At 49.3% G+C, this 19,155-nt stretch overlaps 1 protein-coding gene across 3 annotated transcripts in view; it reads right to left on the bottom strand.

The window, feature by feature from the left end:
* Nucleotides 1-19,155, bottom strand: part of LOC140418106 (disks large-associated protein 2-like) — a 1,176,606-nt gene that overhangs the window by 787,426 nt on the left and 370,025 nt on the right. The gene's annotated exons all lie outside the window — the stretch shown is intronic.

Consider the following 19,155-nt stretch of genomic DNA (forward strand, 5'->3'; position numbering starts at 1 on the left):
AAGCATCTCCATCGCCGTGGCACCACCACCACCACCACCTCCTCCTCATCCTGTCGTGCGGGCAGCCCTCCAGCCTGGGCGGCTGCCACCTGCCTCCCTGCGGCATGCTCCTCTGCGGCAGCCTCCACCACCACGCTCCTGCTCCAGCTCCCCCAGGGCAACATGTAGAAGTGCGGCTCCCGCCACGGCGGCCAACATCGCTGGGTGATGCCCAAACATAACGGCCTGCAAGGGGTGGGGGGTGGGGGTGGGAGGGATAGGTGGCATGTCACCATTGCCCATACCACACACACACACCTCCCCGCAGCTGGGTGCCATGGGCTGCATGGTCGCGACTGTTATCAGCTGGCACATGGCCAGGCGGACACCCCCCCCCTCCCCGGCACGCACCGTCCCGAAACCTCCCCCCCCCTCCTCCCCGGCACGCTCCATCTCGATCTCTCGCCCTCCCTGCACCCCCCCCCTCCCTGGCATGCACCCCCCCCCCCAACACCCCACCCCCCACCCCCCCCCCCCCCCCCCACCCCCCTCCTCCCCGGCACGCACCCTCTCCATCACTCGCCCTCCTCAACAACCGCCCTCTCCTCCTGGCATGCACCCTCCCGATCTCTCGCCTTCCCTGCCCCACCCCCCTCCTCCCCAGCACGCACCCTCCCCAACCACCCCCCCCTCCTCCCAGGCATGCACCCTCTCCATCACGCACCCTCTCCAACAACCCCCTCCCCTCCCCTGCCCCTCCCTCCCCCTCCCCCCAGCCCCTCCCTCCCCTAGCCCTCCCTCCCCCCCAGCACATCCCTCCCCAGCCCCTCCCTCCCCCCAGCCTCTCCCTCCACCCAGCCCCTCCCTCCTCAAACCCCTCCCTCCCCCCAGCCCCTCCCTCCCCACAGCCCATCACCCCCAGCCCCTCTCTCCCCCAGCCCCGCAACCCCCCCCCAGCCCCTCCCCTCCTCCCCAGCACGCACAGTCCAACGGCTCCTGCGACCCCCCCCCAACTTCCTGCGGCCATGCCGTCACTTCTCCGGCAGCCGCCCCACCCCGACCCCTACCTCTACGCTGGCGCCGATAAATAGATTTGATTTACGCCCATGGAGTCTGATTCCCTCAGAAAAACATTTTAAAATAGCTTATTTAAAAATAATAATAATAATAATAAATACATTTGTGATATTTCAGTTCTCTTTCTATTCCCATGTGTTCTATTTCAGTTCCTGAAAATGATTAAAATGCAAATTTTATTTGCGTCTTTTACTTCCTACTTTGATCCCGATGATAATTCTTCAACACCAAATTCAAAGTACTTTCAAAAGTAGATAGAGGAAATATGGGGTGGGATTCTCTGATCCTAAGGCTAAGTGTTGACGGCGTCGTAAACGCCGTCGCGTTTTATGACGGTGTCAACAGCCCCCAGGACCTGCGATCCTGCGTCCGACGGCACTGGAGCGACTCATGCAGCTCCAGCTGCCGCTACCAGCGTCAAATGGGTGCCGCAGGTCCGCGCATGCTCGCTAGTTTCCTTCTCCGCGCCGGCCCCGACGCAACATGGTATAGAGCTACAGGGGCCCGGCGTGGAGCAAAAGAGGCCCCCACCAGGAGAAGCCGGCCCGCCGATCGGTAGGCCCCAATCGCGGGCCAGGATACGGTGGAGGCCCTCCCCGGGGCCAGACCCCACCTCCCCCTCCACCAAGCCGCACCACCCCCTCCCCTGCCCCCCGGGGATGGACGCCAAGGTCCAGCCAGGAAGGACCACATGTGAACGGCGCCGGCGGGACTCTGTCTACCTCGGCGGCCACTCGGCCCACCCCGCGCGGAGATCACCGGAGAATCGGCGGACTGGCGTCAGGTGAATCCCCCCCCACCCCGGCGATTCTCCGACCCGGCCCAGGGTCAGAGAATCCCGTCCATGTCCTTTGGAGCCCACTAAATTGTTGTGGGCAGCTTTCTGAGCTCAACAGAGCACCAGACCATCACAACCCATCACAAAATCCAAGCCAATTGGGCAGCACGGCAGCACAAGTGGATAGCACTCTGGCTTCACAGCAGCAGGGTCCCAGGTTCGATTCCCCGCTGGGTCACTGTCTGTGCAGCGTTTGCACGTTCTTCCCGTGTCTGCGTGGGTTTCCTCCGGGTGCTCCGGTTTCCTCCCACAGTACAAAGACGTGCAGGTTAGGGGGTTTGGCCATGATAAATTGCCCTTAGTGACCAAAAAAGGTTAGGAGGGATTATTGGGTTACTGGGATAGGGTGGAAGTGAGGACTTAAATGGGCCGGTGCAAACCCAATGGGTCGCATGGCCTCCTTCTGCACTGTATGTTCTATGTTCCAATGTTTAGGCATTGGAAACACAGATCCTTATTTATTCCACCGCAACACGAAAGATTACCTCTCCCCTCCAAAGAAAAGAAAATACCAGCAATTAAAAATATTTTAGAATAGCTCAAAATGCAAAATAATGTTTATTCTATAGGCATAATGCCAGAGCAAAGTCGGACCCCAGAAACTAAAAATGAGATAAATGTACAATTTAATCTGTTTTGATGGCATTGGTTGAGGGATAGAAATGGGTAAAGATGATAAGTGATGTCAGTGCTCCTCTTTGATTAATGACATGAGATCTTTCTCATGTATCTGGACATGAAGTCAGAGCTGAATTTAGTGCCTCATTTGTAAAATAATAATATTTATTAGTGTCACAAGTAGGCTTGCATTAACACGGCAATGAAGTTACTGGAAAATACCCTAGTCGCCACAGTACAGCGCCTGTTCGGGTACAGAGAGCGAATTCAGAATGTCCAATTCACCCAACAAGCACCAACAAGCACCACTCTCTCAATTTTGCATTCTGCTATCAAATCCAGGAATGTAATTCATCCTACGACCCTCTAATGCAGAGAAAAATGTATTATCATTTTTTTAAAAATGGAACTAAAGGATTTTCACTCCCCCCCCCCCACCCACCCCCCCCCCCAAGCCCCCACCCCCACCCCACCCACCCACCTCCTTCCCCGCAACCCCTGGCCGTGTTTTGCAGTGTACAGTCATTGGCCAGTAGACCGTACCTTAGTCCTTGCTGCTGTCAACCGGTTTTCCCATTGTTCAGCCCTCGGCGGTTAGCTAATCTACGGCTGAGGGATGCCACATGCAAGATCCTGCTGGAGGGAATGACTGAAATATTTCAGCTTATAACCCTCTTTAAAGACTTTGGGCATGGCCTACCAGCTGCATCGCACCCAAGTAGGAGTGCGACATGACGGTACATTTGGGGAGAGGCCTCCAACGCACCTCCCGGCAGCCAATAAGCCTCGCAAGATCTGCCCGGACCTCACGAGGCATTCCAATCAGGATCCCACCCCCAATTGGCAGGACCAGGCCGCATGCACCAAGGTAGGTTTTATACCTGCTTCGGCTTACTCACCCGGGATTTACTGGCCTCCAGACCTCTAACAGCCTTCCCAAAGGCCCCAGCCGGGCGCTATGCAGTACTGGTCCACATAAACATGGACTGGGCAGAACGGCACCCGGTGAGGGGTTCTCCGAGGCTATCGGAGGCCCCAGGGTGGTCATAGACAGGGCGAGGTGGCCCTCCCCCAGGATCGCAGACACCTTGGCACTGCTAGGCCAGCATCTTGGCACTGTCACCCTGGCACTGCCAAGGTGCTCATGTAGCACTGCAAAGCCAGAAATAGCACGAGGATGCCAATGCCAAGATGCCCACGTGCATGGTTGGCACCGCCAAAGGCCATGGCCTGAGGGGAGCCATGCCCATGAAAGGCGAGTGAAGGGGGAGTAGTGAATGGTGGGGGGTGCTAGGTGGGTATAAAGCAGCCTCTGGACGGTTGGGGGGGGGTAAAGGATGGGGGTCCTGGAAGGGGGGCCAGTAAGGCCTGAAAAAGGGTGGCACTCAGTGCCCATAGGTGGGTGTTGTTGGGGACCCACAAGCTTACTTCAAGATCAGGGCATCCTTTCAAAATGGCGGCCCGATCTTTGAGGAGCCGGTCTGGCCAATGGGTTCAGCTCCCTGATGCACGATCAATTGCACAAAGACGAGAGTTGAATACAACTGAGGCTTTATTGCTCTAAGATGTGTGGCCTCCCACAGCAGCTGGCAAAATGGTTGCAGCATGGAGGACACACACATTTATATTCCGCCTACTGGGCGAAGCCAGCAGGCAGGGACTACCAACGTACCTGTAGTACAGGTCCTACCATACATCACCTAATAGAGGTGCAACAGTAGTTTACCGCATTCACCCCCTGTTAAAATTGAGTCTGGTGAGGGTGGTGGAGAATTATATACAACAAATGGGTTTTATATTTACAATCTTTGAGTGAAAAAAATGTCTTTTGAAGTCCAGTGGACCAGTTAGAGGTTTAACCGGTCCGGGGCCTTGATGTGCCGCTGGGAGCGACGTAGTGGTGGCGGTGATGCGGATGCTGGTCTGATGTCCGGTGCCTCCGGGAGCCTGCCGAAATCCTCTTCCTCCTCGGGCGTGGGCAGGGGGAGAACGGATGGTCCTGGGGGGGGGGCTTCTGCTGCTGGGAGCACCGGGAGAGGGGAGGGTGGCGCTGGGCCGGACGGGTGTGTTGTGTGTGGAACCTGCTGGTGCCAGGTCCCTGAGGGAGACAGTATCCTGGCGGCCGTCGGGGTACGCCACGTAGGCATACTGGGGATTTGCATGGAGCAATTGCACCCTTTCCACCAATGGGTCCGCCTTGTGGGGTTGGATGTGCCTACAGAGCAGGACGGGTCCTGGAACTGCGAGCAAAATCGGGAGCGACATCCCAGATATGGACTTCCTGGGGAAGGCAAAAAGACTTTCATGGGGTGTGTTGTTCGTGGCGGTGCACAGTAGTGACCGAATGGAGTGTAGTGCATCAGGGAGGACCTCCTACCAGCGGGATGCTGGGATGTTCCTGGGCCGTAGGGCCAGATGGACGGCCCTCCATACCGTCCCGTTCTCCCTCTCTACCTGTCCATTTCCCCGGGGGTTATAGCTTGTCGTCCTGCTGGAGATGATACCCCTGCTGAGCAGGAACTGATGCAGCTCATCACTCATGAATGAGGATCCCCTGTCACTGTGAATGTAGGCGAGGAAGCCGAACAGAGCGAAGATTGTGTTGAGGGCTTTGATGATGGTGGCAGATGTCATGTCGGGGCATGGGATGGCGAAGAGGAATCTGGAGTACTCATCAACCACACTGAGAAAATATGTGTTGCGGTCGGTGGAGGGGAGGGGTCTTTTGAAATCTACGCTGAGGTGCTCAAAGGAGCGGGCGGCCTTCACCAGGCGCGCACGGTCCGGCCAGTAGAAGTGCGGCTTGCACTCCGCGCAGATCTGGCAGTCCCTGGTGATTGTACGTACTTCCTCGACGGAGTAGGGCAGATTGCGGGCCTTTATAAAATGGTACAACCGTGTGACTCCCGGGTGACAAAGGCTGTCGTGCAGGGTCCAGAGTCGGTCTACTTGTGCACTGACACATGTACCTCGGGATAGGGCGTCTGAGGGCTCGTTGAGCTTGCTGGTGTGATACAAAATCTTGTAATTGTGGATGGAGAGCTCGATCCTCCACCTCAAGATCTTATCATTCTTGATCTTGCCCCGCTGTGTGTTATTGAACATGAAGGCTACCGACCATTGGCCAGTGAGGAGAGTGAATCTCCTGCTGGCCAGGTAATGCCTCCAATGCCGCACAGCTTCAACAATAGCTTGGGCCTCTTTTTCGACGGATGAGTGCCGAATTTCTGAGGCATGAAGGGTGCGGGAAAAGAATGCCATGGATCTGCCTGCCTGATTGAGGGTGGCGGCCAAGACGACATCTGATGCGTCACTCTCTACTTGAAAGGGCAGTGTCTCATCTACTGCGTGCATCCCGGCCTTGGCGACATTGGCTCTGATACGGGTGAAGGCCTGTTGTGCCTATGCCGTCAGGGGAAAATGGGTGGACTGTATGAATGGGCGGACCTTGTCCGCATAGTTTGGGACCCACTGGGCGTAGTATGAAAAGAACCCCAGACAGCGTTTGAGGGCCTTGGGGCAGTGGGGAAGGGGGAGCTCCATGAGGGGGCGCATGCGGTCGGGATCGGGCCCCAGAACTCTGTTCTGGACCACATAGCCGAGGATGGGCCGCACGTGGCGATGGTTGAACAAGATGGCGGTGCCCATGGGCCGCATGTGTTGCGCTGAGGGGAAGATGGCAGCGCCCACTGGCTGCGCTTTGTCTGAGGGGGAGAAGATGGCGGCACCCACTGGTCACGCGTGGTCTGAGGGGGAGAAGATGGCGGCGCCCACTGGCCGCGCGTGGTCCGGGGAGGTGAAGATGGCAGTGCCCATTGTCCGTAAACGTGGAGGGTGGGGGCAATGGCGGCGACTGCACGGTCCTGGCATACCACGGCGAAGTGCCCCTTCTTACTGCAAGCCTTACAAAGGGCAGCGCGGGCCGGGCAGCATTGGCGGGGGTGTTTCTGCTGGCCGCAAAAGCAACATCCGTGACCCCCGGGGTTCGCGTGACGCAGGCGTTTTGGCTGGGTAAGGCCCCCACTGTGGCGGCCGTCTCTGGGGTCCACGATGCGTAGGAGGGGTGGCCCGCACAGCTGGGGGTGTAGGCCTGAATGTTGCGCGAGGCGACCGTCATAGAGAGCGCTAGCTTCTTTGTCTCTGCTAGGTCGAGCGCGGCCCATTCTAACAGTCACTGGCACATGAGGTCCGACCCATTCCACGTAACAAACGCATAAGGAGGTTTGAATGTTCCGTGGCCGTAACGGCCTGACAGTCACAGTCCTGGACTAGTGGGATGACGGCCCGCCAGAAGTCTTCTATGGACTCACCAGGGAGGTGAGAGCGAGTACATGCCTCGCGAAGAGCCTGTTCGTCTTCTGAGCGTAATTTTCTTTGAGAAGCGTCATGGCTTCGGCCTAGTTTGGCGCGTCCTGGATCAGCGGAAAGACGTTGGAGCTCAACCTTGAGTACAGGATCTGTATTTTCTGAGGCTCCGAGAGAAGGCTGGGCGCCAAATTGATGTATGCCTCAAAACAAGCCAGCCAATGCTGAAAGTGCTTTTTGGCATCGCTCGAATGTGGATCCAGCTGCAGGCGACCCGGCTTGATACGGAGGTCCATCTTTTGAGAATCTTAGAGCAATAAATTAATGCACGATCAATTGCACAAAGATGAGAGTTGAATACAACTGAGGCTTTATTGCTCTAAGACGTGTGGCCTCCCACAGCAGCTGGCGAAATGGCTGCAGCATGGAGGACACACACATTTATCCCGCTCCCGGGATCTCCCCAGCATGCAACACCTCACAAGATTCAACGCAAACTCGCGAGACTTTGCAAGGGGAATCCTGCCCAAAATGTAAGCCTTCCTCTAATGTGCAGTTTCCCGAGGTACCTGAGGCTTTGGGATTTAATCCCTTTGCCTCGGGGACCTCAGTCGAGCGCTGTTTGGTACTGGTCCTCACACATGGAGACTAGACAGAACAGCACTCATCGGGGTCTCCAAGGGTATCAGAGGCCCCAGATGCATGCTCTTTGGGAAGGATGGTGCCCTGGCATTGCTGGTGCCAGCTGGGCCCCCTGTCAGTGCCAGTCTGGCACCCTGGCAGTGCCACCTGGGTGCCAGCCTAGCACTACCAAGGTGCCTGGATGGCACTGCCAGTAGGCAGGGGTATTGCCAAGTTGATGGTACCAAGCTGGCATTATTAGTCCATGCACGATCAGCGCAGGGCTGCCCGCCATGGGTGCATTGGGGGGGGGGATTGGGGACCCTCCGATGTTGCGTTTGGGCTGTGGGGAATGTGGGGATTCTTTCGGGCCTCGGAGATCGGGACGCCATTTAAAAATGGTGTACCGATCTCTCGCTGCAATGGGGAGTTCGAGCAAGAGGAGCTCTTCATTGTAAAAAACGGGGCTATGTGCAGTCTCGGCTGCGCATTCCCCCTTCAGACCCCTTATTCAAAGCGAGTCGTGTTGAATAGCCATGTGTTTCTTGGCACTGCGAGTGCTGGGAAACACGCGGCTAAACATGCTCGCTCGGGGACTTTGTTCCCTTTTGGGAAGGTCGTGCCCTAAGTGTGGTTAGATACTGGTGTTAGAAACTAGTCGACAGAGCCAACGGGAAACTCCCAGCAAAACCCGCCACAAATGATAGTTATAAACTTTTCCGTTAGATCGCACTCATGTGTTTTGCACATCTAGAGGTCGTGCAGTTGTTTGGTTGGATTAATGAGTGCTTCAATAGGTTGCGCCATAAACACAGCTTGATCCTAAAATTTCCTGGATAGAAGGCCCCTGACCTGAAGATGGTTCCCATCTGAAACCACGCAGTTCCCCATCATCAGGAATGAGAAACAATAGATTTTTCTCTCCTTTGGTCATTCTTAGCCCTCTCAATTGTACAATTTACAAAAATCATGGATCTGAGGCAAGTGAATGAGTGCAGGTAAAACCACTAAAAGAAAATGTTCTCAAAGTCAATTGGGTGAAAACGGCAATGTTGGAACATGCAAAAATCAATAAAGTTCAAGGAATAAGCTAACGAGTGTTGTGAAGATTCTGTGCTGCTTTTGCTGGATTTGTGATAACTTAAAATGCTGTCCGTGGTTCTGAATCTACTACTTTTATTCCATGGACACCATTTTAATACTCAAAATCTGTGAGCTAGTTTTTCAGTATTTTGTTGATAACATGAATATGTTAGCACTACCTGTGTCAGGGGGTAGATTTGTCAGCTTATATTTATTTTTAAAAGTAAAAAGGTGCTCACGATTTTAGCTCCTGTCAGCCATAATCTACAATTTTATGCTCCATTAGTAAACGGTCAGTTTTGCTGCTATTGGCAGCTGTGATTTTGTTGGAAAACTGGTCTGTAATTGAGGTGGTTTTGCTGGGAGCAGAGATGATGACACCACCACTGCCCAAGGAATGGGTGACACCAGGTCTAATTTCAGGTCCTGAATAATTTATAATCAATCATGTTCACATTACTGTGGGAATTGAAAATAAACAAACTTGTCTAACTTAAGATTCTTCAGTGAGTAGGGTGCATACTTTCAAATATCACAGAACGGTTACAGCACAGAAAGAGGCCGTTTGGCTTATTGTGTCTACATCCACTCTCCGTGGGAGTAATTTACCTCAAGCCACACTCTTGCCTTCTCCCCATAACCCTGCACATTCTTCCTTTTCAGATAATAATCCAATTCCCTTTAAATGCCTCGATTGTCCCTTCATCTTCGCACTCTCAGGCAGTGAAGAGCCCCAACCACGCAGTACATGGAAGAACCTTTTCCTAATTTTGCCATTGCTTCCTTTGTCAATTATCTTAAATCAGTGCCCTCTTGCTCACGATCCTTTTGAATATGGGTATATTCCCCCCATCACCACCACCCCCACCCCTACCCCCCCCCCCCCCCCCCCCCATGCACTCTGCTCAGTCCTCTCCTAATTTTGACTATCTACCTCAGTCAGGTTCAGAACATAAAGCAGAGGTGAAAAGTGTGTATATCACCCACTGCAACACGTTTAGGTATTTTTCAAAGCAATCCAAAAGTACAGTTGACAATTGGGATCTACGGTGAGCATATGTGGCACAAACATTAAACAAGTAACATCCACAAGTCTTGGGAGGCAACTTCAGGGAAAAATCACAAAAGCATAAAGATTCAAACTAAACTTGAGGGGGGGGTGAGGAAATGGAAAAGGATTTTGGAAAGAACCAGGTAGAAAACCCTTGAAATAAATACCGATCAATCTTTAAAAAATATTTTCACTGTGGCCTCAACAGGAATAAAATATTTCTATTAATTATTGCAAGATTATTGTGTTACTCCATTATTTCATAGTCATAGAGTCATACAGCACAGAAACAGGCCCTTCGGCCCACTATGTTTAGGCTGACCATCAAATACCAATCTATACTAATCCGATTTACCCGTACTTGGTCCATAGCTTACTATGCCTTGCCGATTTAAGTGTCGAGAAACAGAAGAATAATGAATTCAGACCTAAGAGAAAGCAGAGCTTAATAGGGACAGTGTAATTTGTAGTGCATTGTAAAATTTCCATGTTTCACACAGAGTACACATCGGGATATATCTCACAAAATATAATTTCAGAAGATTATATTCTTGCAGAAAATTTCATAGAATTTACAGTGCAGAAGGAGGCTATTCGGCCCATCGAGTCTGCACCTGCCCTTGGAAAGAGCACCCTACTTAAGCCCACACCTCCACCCCATCCCTGTAACCCAGTAACCCCACCTAGCCATTTGGACACGAAGGGCAATTTATCACGGCCAATCCACCTAACCTGCACATCTTTGGACTGTGGGAGGAAACCGGAGCACCCGGAGGAAACCCACGCACATATGGGGAGATTATGCAGACTCCGCACAGACAGTGACCCAAGCTGGAATCGAACCTGGGACCCTGGAGCTGTGAAGCCACTGTGCTAGCCACTGTGCTACCGTACTGTTTTAATTCATAGAATTTAGAATTTTACAGTGCAGAAGGAGGCCATTCGGCCCATCGAGTCTGCATCGGCTCTTGGAAAGAGCACCCCACCCAAGATCAACATCTCCACCCTATCCCCATAACCCAGTAACCCCACCCAACACTAAGGGCAATTTTGGACACTAAGGGCAATTTATCATGGCCAATCCACCTAACCTGCACATCTTTGGACTGTGGGAGGAAACCGGAGCACCCGGAGGAAACCCACGCACACACGGGGAGGATGTGCAGACTCCGCACAGACAGTGACCCAAGCCGGATTCGAACCTGGGACCCTGGAGCTGTGAAGCAATTGTGCTATCCACAATGCTACCGTGCTGCCTGTCATTATTAAGACAGTTACAATTCTCAAGACTTATGAATATTGTTTCAGCAGAAGAAATTTTCATTAAACTGATAACATATCACAGAAAAAAAAAATTCTTTCCAGTTAAAACCAAAGGGTAAAAAATTGCCTGGGCCTCTACTCAGGCTGAAACTTGTTGCTGGTTAAACTGCATGCATTCCAACAGGAACACTGGCCAGAAATTGGCCCTCAGGCCTCAGTGACATTTTATTCATGAGCTGCTGCCATTTGTTTTGTTAAACTGCGTGAATTGCTGGGCAACATGCCTCACGGGTAGGCCAAGGGAAGATCGAAGCAGAAAATAGCTGAAGGTGATGGAGGGGATTTAGAGCAGGAATGAGGAACGGGGGAGTGGGGGGGAGGTCATTGGGATGACTGCAACGCAGGTTCAGATGATTATTATAAGCTACGAAAATAAAAGTTAAGTAGTTCATGATATCGTCTGGATTTATCAATCGCACTATTGTCTTGTCTTGGTCGGATTCCTCTCAATCGTCATAAGAACCTCTGATTCTTTTCATTTTACTGTCCTTCGCACAATGACTTCCAACAATTCCATATTATTCACTGCCAGCAACCTGAATTAATTCAGTTAACTAACTGACAGACTTCAAACATTCAAAGACATGCTTTTGTGTCAGGCATTTCTTTGAATATCAGCTACAAAGAGACTGATTAAAAAATCAATGCAATATAATAGTCATCTAGGCAATGTTTGATATCGAGTAATACGAGGAAAGACAGGGGTCATGAAGAAACAAAAGGCAAACAGTTAATTCAAATTCCATTCGGGGACTGAAAATGCTCATGACTAACCTTCATTGGAAGTTTCAGAATTCACTGTTGAGAAAACAACTGTCAAAGCTTACACCGTTAACCTTCTGGGTGATTAAAAAAAAGGCTTTTAAAGTGTTTAGATTTTTATTCCAGCATTTCATCTGAAAATATTTCACCTTCAAATGTAGCAATATAATTAAAATTCTTGAATATGCTTTTTGGTTATAGAAAGAGTTGAGGGATCAAAATGCAGATCAGGAGGTCTGTAAATACAAAGACAGTCGTTCCAAAATTAACATTGTCTTTTTGTTACTATTTTGTCAAGGAGATTCAAAAGAACCAAATTAATATCAAAACTATATCCCTTGAATAATTTTCTTGATTACATCATGTTTGTATCTTAGAGGGCACGGTGGCACAGTGGTTAGCACTGCTGCCTCACAGCTCCAGGGACCCGGGTTCAATTCCAACCTTGGGTGACTGTGTGGGGTTTGCACTTTCTCCCCGTGTCTGTGTGGGTTTCTTCTGGGTGCTCCGGTTTCCTCCCACAGTCCAAAGATGTGCAGGTTAGGTGGATTGGCCATGCTAAATTGCCCCTCAGTGTCCAAAAGGTTAGGTAGGGTTACTGGGTTACAGGGTTAGTGCGGAGGCTAAGCAGGGTGCTTTGCCAAGGGCCGGTGCAGACTCGATGGGCCAAATGGCCTCCTTCTTTACTGTAGGGATCCTATGATTCTATGAGATTCTGCTTTCCAAAATGTTCCTCAGTCAGAAAATGAATAAACAAAATCCAACAATCCATGGGATTTCAAGATTCATTGGTAATTGTTGATCAATAAATACCAAAGAATTGTCTTGAATGTGTCCTCAAAACAGCATCAATCGTATTTATCAATGGGGGATGGTGTGGCAGTGGTTATGTCACTGGATTAGTAATCCAGAAACCCAGGTGAATGCTCTGAGGATATGAATCCCATGAAGGCGGCTGAAAGAATTTAAATTTGATTAATACATCTGTAATTGAAAGCGAGCCTCAGTACCTCTCATCGATTGTCAATCTGCTGCCCTTATTTGATCTGGCCTGGCCCACATGTGACCTCAGGCACACAGCAAAGAGCATGTGGTTGGCATTCATGGAGACTAGGGTTTATGACTCCTCTGAGAGACCATGAACTATAACTCTTTAAAAACCTGTCCGAACTCCAGGAAAATTGTGAAGCAGGACACACCTAACTCAATAATGGAGCCAGCCTGGTCGGGAGCTCCAGGTGTGAGAATTGACAGGAATCATCCACAACCTTTAAAGAAACTCCCCAAAAATAAGACAGCCTGGGAATCCTATAATCAGGACCCACTCACCATTTTATAAGGGTTCCCTAGTCATCACGATTTGGTGAAAATTCAGGCCATTGCCTCTAGAACTGTCACTGATTGCATCTCTACAGGTAATCTCTCTGTGACCTCCAACATCAAATTCTTGCAACCCAGAAACAGCCCACATTCCACCTTCTTCCCAAGATCCTCTCACAGGGGTGCCCTGGTGGACACATTTGATAAGGCCTTGACCATGTCTGTTTTTTTTTCTTCCTATCCCATTTTTCCTCTCCCCTTGTCTCGTATCTTCTCACCAAATCCATGCCTGTTCCGAGGACCTCTGTGATTTTAATAGTTTCAGCTTTCCTGACCCTAGCCATTTCATTTTCATCATGGGCATCCAATCTCTCTCCACCTCCAAAGCCCCATTCCTCACGAGGATGGTCTGAGAACTCTCGACTTCTTTATGGAATGGAGGTCCAACAGGTCCCAATCCACCACTGCCCTCCTCCACCTGACTGAACCTATTCTCAAATTGAACAAGTTCCATTTAACTTCACGCAATTTTTACAAATAAAAGGTGGTGCTTTTGATATCTGAATGGGTCCCAGCTATGCCTCCCTTTGTGGGGGCTATATGGAACATTCTTTTTTCCAGTGCCCTCAGGTGACTTCTCGCACCTTTTTTTCTGCTACAATGATGACTGTATTGGGGCTGTTTCCTGCTCTCAATCTATACTGGGCAATTTCATCAACTTTGCTTCGAAATTCCACCATTTTCTCATGTTCACCTGATCCATCTCAGACTCTTCCTTTCGCTTCCTTGACCTTAACTCCATTTCTGGCAATAGATTATCATCCAATGTTCACCACTATCCCACAGACTCCTACAGCTACCGTGACTGCATCTCCTCACATTCTGCTTTCTGTAAGGAATCTATACCATTCTCCCAATTACTGTATCTTCATGCCATCAGTTTAAATGTTCCAATTTTCATACTAGCACTTCTGATATGATTTCCTATTTCCTCAGCAGAGTGCACGCCCCCCCCCCCCCCTCCCCCCCCCCCCCCACCCCACCATCCCTAGTCACAGTTGAAAGGGCTCTCGCTCATGTCTGTTCTCTTTTACTTGGGGAGGCAATGGTGTAGTGGTATTGTCACTGGACTAGTAATCCAGTGACCCAGAGTAATGCTCTGGAGACCTGGATTCGAAGCCCGCCACAACAGTGATGAAATTTAAACTCAATAAAAATATCTGGAATTGAAAGTCTAATGATGACCATGAAACCACTATCGTTTGTCATAAAAACCTATCTGGCTCACCAATGTTCTTTAGGGAAGGAAATCTGTTGTCCATATTTGGTCTGACTTCCATGCACTGCCAGACCCACAGCTACATGGTTGACTCTTAACTGCTGTCTGAAATGGCCTAGCAAGCCACAAAGACAATTAGGGATGGCAATAAATGCTGGCTCAGCCAACAATGCTCACATCCCCTGAATTAATTTTTTACTTACTTTTGTTCTCATCCATTCCCCTCTCTCCCAGAACTATAATATATTGTGTTCCTTCTCACCTTCCACCCCAACAGCCTCCATGTTCAACTGATCTTCTTCCATCAATCCTACCACCTCCTGCCTAATGTCACCCCCAAAGGCATCTGCCCCTCCGCTCCCCTTTCATCATTACAAAGGGACCATTTACTCTGCAACACCCTGGTCCATTTCTAAGTCAACCCCAAGAACCTGCCCTTTCCATGGTTTATTTTTTATGCTTATTTGATTTGTCCCTCCTGTTTCCATTTTTCTTGGCTTTTGAATGACAGCTATTCAGGATTCTACCTCCTCGAGAAATGCCTTTTGCTTCCTACTTGTCCATTACCGCCCCTTTTGACCTTGCATCATGCAACATTTTGACACTTAATCTGTCCAGTTTTCCATCCTTGTTCTCATCTTTTTTCTTCTTTCCACACTCCCCCTTTTCGTTTGCTCATAACCTATTACTTTTCTCAGTCCTGATGAAAGATCATTGACCTGAAACATAAAGGATGGGATTCCCTGGTCCCCCAGCCGTGTGTTTCTCGACAGCGTTCGTTCGCTGATGGTGGAAGTCTCTACTCCCACCGCTTGTCAATGGAATTTCCCATTGAAGCCAACCCACACCATCGGGAAAACCACGAGCAGGGGTGCGCTGTCAGCGGGAAAAGGGAATTCCAGACAAAATTACTTTTTCTCTTCTCAGATACTGCCAGACCTGCTGAGTATTTTCAGAACTTTCAGTTTTTATTTCACCATTACAGACCAGATGACCAATTTGAACATTGATTTTTAATGTTATTTTTCAAGCTGCCGTGCATAAAATAAAAATATTGGATGGGATACTCTGACCCCGGGACCAGGGCGGAGAATCGCCGGGATGGGCACGATTCCCGCGACGCCGGTGAGCGGAGAATCAGCGGCATTGGCATCGGTGCGGTTGGTGCGACGGCGATCGGTGGCCGCTCTACGCGGTCCCCCTCCCCCAGTGATTCTCCGCGCGTGATGGGCTGTGTGGCCGCCGAGATAGCCTGAGTCCCACCGGCGCCGTTCACATGTGAAACAGTTCAGCAAGTCAGATTTAGGCATCATTAACACATGGACATAGACTAGTGATAAAATCTCAGCTGGCTCCTTGATATGGGAATGAAGTGAACAGTTAAGGATTCAGCCAGTGCTCATGTTAGAATATAGATTCCAGGGTTCCCACACTATGCACATCATTGCTAACATTTGCAAAGAGAATGCTGCCACACTCAAGAATCTCAGCTGCCATGTTTGGGTGTTTTTGCGCTAGAACAATTAATATATTCTGAATTAGAAATTTGGGCCGGGATTCAAAGTACCCCTGCATCACTTGGACATTTACCACTGTCTGAACCCTGCATGAAATGAAACAAACAGCAGTCATACATTGTGACAAACGTTTATAAAGAGTCAAGACTAAAAACATATTGAATCAATTACTCCAAGATTAATGCCGAAAAGTACTAACCTGTCAAATGTCACCTTTATAAATCGCTCCAATGATAAAGAATTGAAAAGAAACCTTTTCTCTATTTTGAATTGTCAGCTCAGAAGGTTTATTCACCATGAGAACCTCCAGCTGCCTTGCTGATCAAATTCCCTCAGTGTGTGGTTCACTATTAAGGAGGAGACCATCATTTTGCTTTCATCCTGGATTAGATGTCGTCACTCTAGTTAGTCAATGGACTGCAACATTCAATAGTTTTGAAAATTCCTCACTCTATACAAGCTTAAAAAACAACCTCCTTCTGATCCTGATTAATTGATGATGATGATATTTCTGATGGTTTTGGATTTATAATGTGGAACTGGATAACTCGAGGCAAGATTATCAAAGGACAATAAGGGATGGGTGGGGAGAGAGCTGAGGCGGGAGGGCATGTAATCTTGCACCGCTGGCCTATGTTCTAGTTCATTAGCACCATCCCACCCCTGAGCTATTTTTGGGAAAGACGGATTGGGCACAGATCGACTAGCTGCCCGCAAGTAGTGAAGACTTTTAGGCGATTAAAACATCATTGATTAGATCAAAGGTCGCCAGTGCTCTAGGATGAGAGACCACTGCCGCTAATCTGCCTACAGCTGTGGTCGCAGTTCACCCTGTGAAATTACTCCCCCTTCCACACTGCTGATTCAGCAACTGTGACCTTTTTTTTTATTTGTAGGATTTTAAAAGTACTGTGTGGGTGTTTTATGAGGCCATGAAGGAGTCCACACTGAGTATTTCAAAGAAACTCAGTTTATTTACAATAACTATTTTATACATTACACAGTAGATCCCAAATTGATCTGCCTTGCCGGTGTCAAATGGCCGACTTTGAATATCACACAAGTAGACGCTGTTTAGAGGCCCCCTGCCCCCTTAACGGGGGAGCTCATATTCTGCAAGGTTCACGGGGAAGTTAATTGTTCCCCCTTTGAGATAATTGTGGGTTATAACAGGGCACCTCAAAGTAGAGGTGTCCTCTCTCCCCCCTACTTGTAATGGCAGATTATTGTTCCTTCACTGATGGAGGGCATCTTACTGGCACACCTTCTGCCCATTAATTGGCCAAGTCAGGAAAAATCAATGTTGGGTGGTTGCACTGACATAGTGCAGCAAGTCAGGATCTGTCCCACTCGGGATCTGTCCCGGTCCAAAATGGAAAACTCTGCCCCCGGAGTCAGATCCAAACTAAAGCAGTACCTAATATTTGCCTGAGTTGTTTAATATGATTTTTTTTGTTTGAAGAGCTGTATTTTATCCATTTAAGGCGTCGGGGAGTCATGGAGTAGATTTTTGTTCGAAAGAATTATGGATAAATGTGCATTGGTTTATTCTCAAATTAACACTGTCGTGCTTCCTGTACAAATTTTGTGGGGAGTGCGATAGGGATACAGGAGCAGAGAAAGTGCCTCTAATCTATGCACCATCCTGACCTGGAACTATGGGCCCGATCTATCCAAATTGCAACAGAGTCCTATGACGAGCGTGTTTAGCCGGGTGTTTCCTGGTGCTCGCAGTGCCGAGAAACACCATGCTATTGGGACTTTGTTGCAATTCGAGGCCTCAGGGGGGAACGCCTCCCTGAGGCCACACTTGGGCTCGTTTCCTGCACTGCGGAACTCCGCTCACTGGAACTCCTCAGTACAGGAAGAGATCAGGTTGCCATTTGATCTATCCACCCCCTTCGATTTGACATCTGAACCCCCAATGCACCTATAAGAGTGCCCCCCCCCCCCACACTCTACCTCACACGGGAGGGCACGCCTGGACACAGTTCCCACTGTGGGAAAGTGCCAGTGTGAGACTGGCAGTGTCAAGATGCCCAGGTGACACTAGCAGTGCCAGGGTGCCACCCTGCCCAGAGGCAACCACCTGGGGACCACCAATCACCTGGGAGGCCTCTCCTCCCCCAAGTGCTGTTCTGTCTGGTCCCGGTTTGTTGGGATCAGCACTGAACTGCGCTCGCCCAAGGTCTCCGAGGCAAAGGGGTTAGATCCCAGGGCTTCGGTAGATCAAGCAAGCACATATTAGAGTGAGATTAACTGTCTTGCACAAATATGCAGATTTGCCAGATAGTGATCCCATCCGCAATGGGCGGGATTCAAATTGCGAAGTCTCACGAGATTCCGTTAGAGCTCGCAAGCCAGGTATATCCCGGAAGAGCGATCTCCTGACATCTACCGGCCATGCTGCGCCACCACTTGGGCGCAATGACCCGGTAGATTGCGCCGTATATCGCCAATCTATCACTACTGCAGAATCAAAATCCTGGAACTGCATCAGATGGCCTGCAGTGGCTCAAGTACATTGCACTGCCCCCAAGACCAATATATCCTTCTTGAGGTTTGGTGGCCAGAACCAAATACAAGAGGAACTTTGATGGCTGTGCAACTGTCCCATAAAGGATTTTCAATCTTCAAACCTCCAAAAACTACTCCTACAAATAGATAGAGATTAATGCCTACCGTTTTGAATTAATGCCACACCCTGGGCCAATTAGCTTCACAGTCATACATTAGTAATATGATTTTGTGTGTCACCAGTCTCTTTCTTCCAATTTTTCTTCTTTTTCCTATGTTCAACTCCTGAGGGCAGTGGCTCATGCTGGGATGCAATTCCATGGAGCTTGAGTGGCTTTGAATATAGGTCTTTATGAGTGAATCCCCACAGTGAATGCCACAGGCTGATTGAACCTGGCATCTTCCTGATTCATATAGCTCAGTTCGCACCAGGTGGATACATTTACTCAATGAACCACCGAGGGAGATGAGTATAGTGATTTTTTTAAAATAAAATATTCATGTCTGGACAGATAAGGTCATTATAGTAATCATAAAACAACTTCAGTATTTTGAATGAATATTACCATTAATTTTTTACAATTGTACTTTCAATCTGTAAAGTCTACCAGTGTCATTACCTGCAGAGCATTTGAACAAATTCTGTACACACATAATATATTTCATTACTTTAAAAAAAAAGACTGTGAGCACATTATTTTGTTGTGTTCAATTCGTCAGCAATAGAGTAGCTGTCTATGAAGGCTATTTGATGGCATTGAATGGTTGATAGCTGAATGGAATAATTATGTACATAAAAATCTAAGACTCAATGTACAATCTTAATTTATATGTTCACTGGTTAACCCGATAAGAGCCATACTGT

Source organism: Scyliorhinus torazame, chromosome 1 (genome assembly GCF_047496885.1).
Source record: "Scyliorhinus torazame isolate Kashiwa2021f chromosome 1, sScyTor2.1, whole genome shotgun sequence".
In the NCBI taxonomy this organism is placed as follows: Eukaryota; Metazoa; Chordata; class Chondrichthyes; order Carcharhiniformes; family Scyliorhinidae; genus Scyliorhinus; species Scyliorhinus torazame.